Below are 10,000 nucleotides of genomic sequence, written 5' to 3'. Positions count from 1 at the left end.
GAAGTTCTAACTCTGTTGAATCCGTTTGACATGTTACGTCACTGTTTGGAACCGATCAAAGGAGGAAAGAACTGCATGCATGGCAGCACTGCCGTTTCTTTATCCGTGATCGAAATAAACTTTCAAGCATTATTAAAGTTGTGATCTTAGTAGTGAATGTTTTCAATGATAATCAATATATCTTTACCTTTAGATGATATTGCACACAGCCACAAATTAAGGACAACGAGAGTCAATTTGAAGGAAAAAAAAAACTAATACACATCCGACTGAAACTGATGTCCGATGATGCGTCATGATCCTTCCTGATAAAACTAACTTCGTTGGCATAATGACATCGATATCAAATACTCAGAAAATAAAAACGCGGAAATTCTGTCTGTAAAGAAAGCCTGAATAGATTTTGTGATCTGCTGGGGACCATAAATACAATGGAAGGGTGCGAAAATTACTGGAAACAGCGAAACAAGATGTAAACAAAAATAGAACCAGGAACAATGTACTGATTGATTTTCAAGCGTTCCAAACTAGGCTGGAATCCGCATTCTCAATCGTGAGAGGAAGATAACACCCTGGAATAATGAAATTCTCGAAACCATTGACTTTTTTTGTTTAATTTCTAACTCTTAAAATGGAAGCTGCAGTAATTCTCTAAATATATTTCCTACTAACGCAAACCCTTATGGAGTTTGCTCCTATAAAAGAGAGGGCGTTCTGTGCAGCGACAAACTCAGAGTTCAAAGACTTTGAAGTGAAAAAAGAAAAAAAAAGATCGTTGCAGTTCAAGGCAGTTCGAATTTAACAGCCTTTCCTGTCTTTGGTTATACCAAAATGTCTTGTTTCAACTCAAAGGTAGGTAATCCATTGCATGTTGACATTCTACATATTAGCTCCCTTTCAACCAGACCTGTCCAGACGAGCTCAGTTTCTTGCTGGAATACACCTCTAGAATAGCCAATAGATGTAACCAATTTACAACAGAGCGCCGTAAATGATTTCGGACGGCGTTTCGATTCCAAACTGGTTCAATTCGATTCGTTGAAACTGATGGTGACGAAACCTCTGCTAGATTATCTAACTTCCAAATTAATAACGAGATTATTTAAGTTTTGATGATTGATTCCCAGTGGATTTATAACCATGAACGTTCTCCTGTCTCACGCACATACCCGGTAACTTACTATTCGTATCTCTTAAACATTTGGCTTACCAGCTCTGAGAATTCTAAAATTACAATTAATAATTAAGAATGAGACCAAGGGAAAAGGCTAAACATCCACGTGAGTCTGCGAGCTGATACTCATGTGCAGAGTAAACAAGTTTTGGAGTCGACTTCTCCTGCATCATCATCGTTTAAAACTGAGATAATAGTCAAATGAATTACGTTAATTTAACCCTAGAATTCTCTAACTTCTTTAGGATATCTTAAGAACAGCTTTCGTTGTTCTTTTATGCCTGTTCTCGATGTATGAACACACTGGCGGAATGCCAACGACGTCTGCGACTTTGCAAACTCATCCAATCAACAATGACAAGGATGTGAGTGATGACGCGCGTGACTCTGTTGAGTTCTCCGCTGGGCGGCTATCTCCAAGCGAAGAGAGAACAAGTGGCCAGGGGCAAACACAGGGTAACGCATGTATACTAGGGGAGAAGTTTCAGTTAATCGACGGTACGACAGTTATTAAAACAGTGACCTGCGCAACGGGATGCAAAGAGATCAAACAAATATTTTACCCATCAGAGAGAGACCTTCCTTTGGTGTTTGTCGCGAATTGTAGACCCGGCTAGATAAGACGGGTTGATTACGTTATTGTTACATGTAATTTGTATTAGAATATATTGTTAATCTGTATCAGATTGTCAAGTACTATTGAACTGTTTGTTGATAATGTGAGCTTTTTTTGGTGTTACGAGATCAAACAAATATTTTACGCATCAGAGAGAGACCCTCCTTTGGTGTTTGTCGCGAATTGTAGACCCGGCTAGATAAGACGGGTTGATTACGTTATTGTTACATGTAATGTGTATTAGAATATATTGTTAATCTGTATCAGATTGTCAAGTACTATTGAACTTTTTGTTGATAATGTCAGCTTTTTTTGAGCACGCAGTAAAGTTACATTAACAAGTTTTAACTTTAAAAATTTAAGCTGTACGTGTATTGAAATAAACGACTTGTTATAAGGCGAAGTATTGTGGCCTTTGATGCAGCTAATGATCTAGAAGGTTTAGTTTTTTACCTTGAGTAAGACGATGTGCTAGCAGCTTGGCGTTAGGCAAAGGATGAACTGAAATGTATATAGCAGTCCTCGGCATGGCTTACGGCCTGATAACACCGATCGGTTGCTCTGCCCCTTGAGCTAAAAGAACTCCTTCTGATCTATCTGGGTTCCATTTATTCTATACCTGACGGGTTTGGTTTCTTGAGAAATTAGCCCTGTGTCAATGGAAGAGTAACTTGCGTAGCAGGCGGTTTGGTGAATTTCTTTTAGCCTCGCGAAAACCAAGATCGAAGTCAAAAGAGAAAGCGAAGGGGAAGGGGGCGAAAAGAGGGAGCGAGAAACCACTTGCGATGAGCCCTAAAAGCTTTTCGGAATACCATTTCCTATCATGTGTGACGAGCACAGGTTGGATGCCTACTAGCACTGGACCAATCAAAAAGTGCCATGTGTAAACATTGACGGGAATGCATTTCATATTTCGCCATGGACAAAATTTCTAAGATCGAACTGAGATTTCAATCCGGATCGTAATGCATCTATTACCACTCATCATCCTCACAACCAATCACATTACTTTTCCACTACCAATCACAACACAGACCAGAGCATCACTATATTCGTTTGAATATCAACCGTCAATTGACGCTGAAGATGACTTCCGCTCTTGTTGTTGAAACGTCAGTCACTGCCAACAGTCCTTCTCAGGACTACGTTCACCCAAACGATCAAATTTGGAGCTTTGTGTTCAAGACTTGTTTGCAGAGACAGCGAATGGAAAAGACACTCATTGAGTTTGGTAAAACGTCAGCCAGCAAGTGCATAAAGTGCTCATCAAAGGTGGGGCCACACCCACCACAACTCTGCTAACATAAAAAAGGTGTTCTTATAACTTGAAAAGAAAATTGATCAGACTAGATTGAAGTGCCTTGCAGACAATTTTGCCAGCGAGTCACGGTTTAGCGAGCAAAAGTGGTCCACAAAAAAGATCGTGCTTCAGGTTTGGGAAGCAGTGTTAACGCAGTGGTTAGAACACTGGCCTCCACCCAGTGAGCCCCGGGTTCGACTCCCAGGCTCGGTTCAAGGTTCCCAGGTTCGATTCGCAGGCTCTTCCCAGGCTTCCGGGAGGTTTTTCTCCGGGTACTCCGGTTTTTCTCTCTCCTCAAAACCCAACATTTGGTTTGTTTTGGGTCAGTTTGAGTTGATTTTTATGTACATGGTCCCCATTTCGTGTCCTAGCCCTAAAAGGTTAAAGAAAGTTTATTACTTTATTAGGAATCTAGAAATCAATCGTGAAACGTCTTAGTCGGTTTTTGGATCATCGGTCATCCAAATATTCATGTCTTAAAAGCAATTCATTTGGATAATAATTTCATGACTTAAGACTTCAAAAATGCAAAACATTTTAAATTTATTTTTAAACTTTCAAAAAAATCGCATAGTTCTACTATGAAATACATTCATTTGGATTTGATTTAAAAAAAAAATGTCTATAATTTGAGAACGAGCCATACAGATTGTTAAACTCAATTGATGGATTGCAATTTCTAACGAAGAAAGGTTTCCTTATCGCTTGATCGGAACTCCTAGCAAACTTTTATCCACTCAAATTTCAAACTAAGATCATTTGAGAGTGATGTGGAGGTTGCACTAATGTTTGTCGAAGAAATTCATCAAATAACGGAAGACATTTATCAAAAATATTCCTAAATATCCAAGGTTCTTAATTCCGATTCCGCTGTCATTGTCAACAATGCGTGGTAACGCAAGATGTAAAACAAGACTCAGAGTTCCGGACCGATCCTGCCTTTGTTTTAAAATGATTTGTCGTCAGTGTCATCTCTGCGATATACCCAGGAATTTTGTCGCATTTAAATTCATATAAGTCGTCCATTCAGTTCACGGCAGAATGTGAAATTAATTGTGCTTGGCTAGTCTCGATTTAAATGTATACAGGGCGTTTACCAATCAATCCCCCGCACACTGACAAATGTCTCGCTTTTGACTCCCACCATCTGCAATCATTTGCCATAAAACGTCAGTATTAGCAAGAACGTTGCATGCTTATTCACGTGGGATGTGTCTGCCATCTTCCGTAACATGATTATATAGCTAATGCGCGCCAAGGAATGAGAATATGATGCAAAACCGGCCAGCAACCGAGTCATGCTCCGAGTCTTCCCTGAATTGTTACGAGAAAGAGTGATTTCGTACAGTTATTTGGGTACCCATTAATCTAAACGCCTTAACCATCATCCCGTTCATTAAAGGGTCTACAGAACCTATGCGAGAGACTCTTGAGAAGCCAAAAACCTTTCCAGACCTAAGTCATAGTTTCCGAAACCTAGGGAACCCGTACTGAGGCCCCACTGAGGCAACAACGAGCTGACGCCGTGCAACGACTGTGATCACGAGCAAACGTTAGTTTGGTACACGTTTCAAAGAGCATTAAAAGACACTTATTTGTAAAAAAAGGAAATTCCGCTTTAAACCGTAATCCTAACCCTAACCCTAAGCTCACAACTGCGTGGGGGTAATTAGGGTTAGGGTTTAGGGTCTAGAATTATCACCACGAACCGACGAAACCATCACTTCCGTTGTTTGAAAGCTTGACAGGTCAATACCGTGATGATGACGGCCTTTCAGATGACACCCATTTGCATCTTATTAAAAGAAAAGGACGCTAATTACTATTAATGCCCACATCCTTTTCATTTGTAGCAAATTGGGAAGCTTATAAACTTATAACTTTTGATCGCTAAATAGGAAACGAGATAGGACCAGAATGTCGAAACATGGGTTCGCTTCAAAATTCCAACTTTGTTTGTCACATTTAAATTATATCATGCTAAACCAGAGTAGCAAACTAAGTCTGATTGCCAACCTGCCTGTAATGTGAACCTTAACTTACGATAGACATTTGTCTTTTCTCGATTTAATTGTCTCAGTATAGAAAGGAGAAGACAGTTTACTGAGAGACATGTGTTCCCTCGCATACCGACAAATACCTCTCTTTTGGTTCGCAACGTCCTATTTGCCACAGAAAGTGGCTAAAGTGGCGGTAAGATCCATCATTTTAAAGCTTAGATTGTCTTAAAGAAGTGACGAAAGAAAAAAAGCAAGAACTCTAACATCCCATATTCCTCTTGAGCTGACGTTTTCGTAACATCTCTCTCTCAATATCTCTCTCTCTCTTCCTCTTTCTCTCGTCTTATTCCGTGTTTGCTGTTTCGCGTACATAAAACAGAACGTTTATCAAAAAAAAAAAAAAAAAAAAAAGAAGTAACGGAATGAAACAAACGAATAAAGTGAGGCCAAGAATAACAGACACCGTACTTTTAAGCTGCGATCGAGTGGAAGTCCTTGAGTGCTGAGAAACGTTGCACCCAAAGTGATAATCATAACTGGCGCCGGTGAGTGCGCATATAAAGGAATCGAAGGTAACAAGATGGAAATAGGTTAAGCTGGGGTGCAGTATATATGTGCAAGTTATTAAAATGCACGACTATGAATTACAGTTCAAAACCTATTCAGAATGAATGAGAAACTTTACATTATAAGTGAAAGAGATAATTATAACAAAGCTCTTCTTTTCTTTTTTTTTACGCTTGCCATTTTTTTAATGAACCAAGACTTTTGTTTTGGAATAACTTTGGAAGGAAGGAGCATTTCAGTGAATGCACTGACATTTGACTAGTGTTGATAGTTCGGGTCTTCGAAAACGGATGATTTGTACACCATTTGTTTTCATTAAAACTTGGCGGCTGTACTTGGTTCTCAGCAATATCTGATAGTTAGAATTAAAGTGGCAAGAGAATAAGTGCTAAATTATTACAAGCACTCAACAAACGCAGATACAGCTGCTTTGATGTAAGCATTAACTATCCATTAAAGTAACATAGGCACTTGGTGAGAGTCTTTCTTGTAAGAGTAACGAAAAAGTGAAGGTGACACGAAATAACAAATTTAGGGAAAAACTACTTTGAGTTCTACACATAAATTTACACCTTTCCATCGAGGGATATATTGACAGTATTACAAATGGCATTATTTACAACGATAAACAGACGGATGACATGAGAAGTAGTAGACAGAGTCCATTTGCATTGTGATAATATAATAACAGGCCCTTTGGAGCTGGCGAGTCACATGGTACAAAAACCGCCACACTGGAGAGCATATTGCGCATTGGGACTTTTAAAACAAAGCAACTTAATTTAAATGTTCTTTGTTTCAGATGTCCCAGTGCGCAATTTGCTCTCCAGTATGGCGGTTTTTGGACCATGTTACCGCCAGCTGCAAAGGGCCAATTACACTATGCTATAATCTTTGCTCTAGCTGAGACAGGAAGTTTGACAACATGATGAGTTATAATGGGCGGATTGTTTACGAGTCGGTACTCCAATCGTCAGGAACGCGAGAATCGACGCTATGGATTTTTGTTTCAGTGTGGGGATCTACTTATCGCTCAAACTTAGACCGTATTGTCACTCTACAAGAAAAGGTTGTCAAAATCGTATCAAAGGTTTCTTGCGATTCCCACACTAAAAATTTACTGAAAGAACTCAATATTCTTAGATTTCAACTGAGCGATATATTCTTTTCAAATTGGAAAACTTATGTTTCTCTTTACTAAGTGATTACTTCCTAATGCATTTGGCAATATGTTTCAGTTTGTGTTTCAGAGACACTCCTGTAATACAAGAAATTCTCGTAATTTTTATATATTCCCGTGACGAACTAATATAAGGCAATTTTCAGAGAGATTTCGAGGACCAAATTTCTTTAGTTCTCTTTCACCTGAAATCCATAACGCTGATAGTGTTGAGTTGTTTAGAAACGGCTCAAGGATTATCTTTTCTTGTGATCTTATTTACTGGTTTTTAGTTGACGAGCTTTGCGTGTGTGTTTAAAAAAAAGAGAAAAATTAAATAAATGAAATAAGCCTTCTGGTTTCTTTATGAGCTTCCAGTCACTAAATGACTTTAGTAGCATATCATTTTTTGCCACTTATTAAAGACATTTGAAAACAACACGTCACAATTTAAATAAATTAAACAAAATTTCAAAGAGATGATCGGCATATTTCAAGGAAATTAAAGATGTCCATAATTAGAATAACACTACTCTATAATCAGAATTAAAATTAATATAAAAAGTAAAGTTACGTATTACCCAGCCTTAAAAACTGGAAGTACGACTTCGTTTTTTACACAATAAACGGTTTTCAACATCTCCACCAAATATTGAAAATATCAATAATTGGAAACATATGGTTCGTCATGTGACTGAAGTCTATAACTTACATGGCTGCAAAAACCACGAAACGCCCAGTTTGGGTGATGTAAATAAATAGTCTGGAGTGACGAACCGATTCTGAGTCAAGAAAAGGGAAAATGAATACAGTAAGTTAACAGCAGGTTATAAGTCAAATAGCAAAGGCCTCTTTCGACGTTCAAAAACGTATCTTTTATGTTTTCGTTTAACTACTCACAGGTTGGCATCTTCAAGGTATTTGTTATACTGTCCTTTTTCACCGCAAAGTTGCATGGTAGACATAACAGAGCGTTGGTAACGAACAAAAGAAGAGCGACAATTGAAGACGACTTCCTGTCAGAGTCAACAAGGCGAAAGAAACCAAACCAACAAGATTGTGACTATGAGAGAATTTTAACGAATGCCATCAGACAGATACCGTTAAATGACTGGGAAAAGGACTGTGTATGTATTTTAGGTAAATTATGCTGCGATGGGGACCCACATGGATTCAAGACCCCTAAATGCAATGAATGTAAAGATTGCATTTATGAAAACAAATTGCTAAATTAAGTTCTTCGTACCATAACAGCTTTCTTACCAGATAATAACTGAGCGATAGGACCAAAGTTTATTTGTCTGTCGAGGTTAATTTTATCCAAGCTGTAAGAGTACACGCAATCACAAAAAGCCCTGTCATTGTAAACAATAAAAGCAATATATTAGAAATTGGTAGCTTTGTATTGTCAGTTTGTGCGTGTGGGTGTTTTTGTTGCGTTTGTTGAAGGAGAACGCATCCTAATCGTTACACTGAGTCCCACGATATTTTTCACGGATATCGATTGGGACGCCATACTATTTCAGCTTTTGGAAGCCATCTTGGACTGGCTGCCTGGAACTCATTGCCTCGATTTCATATGATTATCAAGCTATTAGGCCTCGACACCAAGGATGGTATGGCGATTTGCACATGCATAAATCAAAGCGGTAACAAGATCGCAGACTTATTGCCCGTATTCTACGTGCTTCCTTTTAGCTCGGCCATTCATGCGCTATTTTTCCAAAGGAAGGCGATGTTGATTTAGTCTAAGTTTCACAAACAAATATGACTACATCGGGCACAAAGCCTATCGTTCTCGCGGCATTTACTTACAGTGCAGTAAAATACATTAGCGGCGAACCGTGACATGACTCGTTTCGTTGATCATACATACATACATACATACATACATACACACACACATACATACATACATACATACATACATACATACATACATACATACATACATACATACATACATACATACATACTTTATTTGTCATGTAGGTTAATTAAAGGCAGCTAAAAAGCTGATGTGGACCTACAAAATAAAGTGTATCTACAAAAAAAAAAAGAAAAAAAATGTTAAGAAACTGAATTATTTACAATGAATAAGAAAGAATACAATACCCAGTAAGATAATCAACAGATAATTGACTATAGTAATAAAAAGAAATTAAAAATAATAATAATAATAATAATAATAATAATAATAATAATAATAATAATAATAATAATAATAATAACATTAATATATGAAATTTGCAATGTTATACACAATAAATGAAATGGTGACAATGGAACCCACTGGAAACTCGGAAAAATCCGAGCCCCAGATGGGATTTGAACCTACGACCCTCCGTGATCTGGTGGCATGCTCTAACCACTGAGCTACTGGAGACTCTATGGTGAGCAAGGTCGAAATGTGGGTCTTTGACTCGAGCTGCATCACGCAGCTACAGAGTCAAATAACGGCAGCATAGCTCATAATTGCAGTTATGCTATGGGGCTCGGATTTTCCCGAGTTTCCAGTGGGTTCCATTGTCACCATTTCATTTACTGTGTATATCATTCTCACATTTGTTTAATTTACAATGTCTTTGTTTATTCCCTGCATGCCATTAAATGTTATTTTATCTAAAATGTCAGATTTTGCTTTAAGAACAAATTTTAAAGAAACAACGTTTGGTTTGCTTTTTAACTACACGGGTAAGTTATTCCATAGAATAGACGCACGATGAGAGAAAGAAGATCGAAGAAAGTCTCTTTTAGGGCGTTGCACGTAGATTTTCAGACTGTCTCTGAGATTTCTAAACGGAGATTGTTTAGTAAATAGAGAGGTTATTCAAGCCGGAGCTCTGTTGTAAAATGCCTGATAAGATATGGTTGCAATCCTCTTTTTGTAAATGTACGATAATGACTTCCATTTTGTCGCTGCCAGGACTTCAGTGCTGCGAGTAGATTCCTTTATAATAAAAATAAATCTTGCTGCTCTGATGTGAATTGTCCTCTAGCCGGTCTGTAGTGACTTTGAAGATCCCCATAGCGCGATTGAATACGTAATACTTAGAATGATTCCTTTGAAATAAACTTAATCTAAGCTGCGATTGTCGTTACCTTTTAAGAGTTTCTTCACTCTTGCTGAAAAAGGTTAGCTCAAAGATTTTAAATGTGGCGACCAAGATAGTTTCGTGTGGAT

At 38.0% G+C, this 10,000-nt stretch overlaps 1 long non-coding RNA gene across 1 annotated transcript; it reads left to right on the top strand.

Moving 5' to 3' along the window:
- The first annotated feature begins 7,425 nt into the window (after positions 1-7,425).
- Positions 7,426-8,211, top strand: LOC137991034 (uncharacterized). The gene is made up of 2 exons (XR_011121602.1): positions 7,426-7,627; positions 7,719-8,211. It is a non-coding gene; the product is annotated as an uncharacterized lncRNA (long non-coding RNA).
- Positions 8,212-10,000: the final 1,789 nt, after the last annotated feature.

This window comes from Montipora foliosa, chromosome 2, assembly GCF_036669935.1.
Source record: "Montipora foliosa isolate CH-2021 chromosome 2, ASM3666993v2, whole genome shotgun sequence".
Classification (NCBI taxonomy): domain Eukaryota; kingdom Metazoa; phylum Cnidaria; class Anthozoa; order Scleractinia; family Acroporidae; genus Montipora; species Montipora foliosa.
Note: the sequence above shows the minus strand (reverse complement) of the source record. Positions and strands in the feature narration are given on the sequence as shown.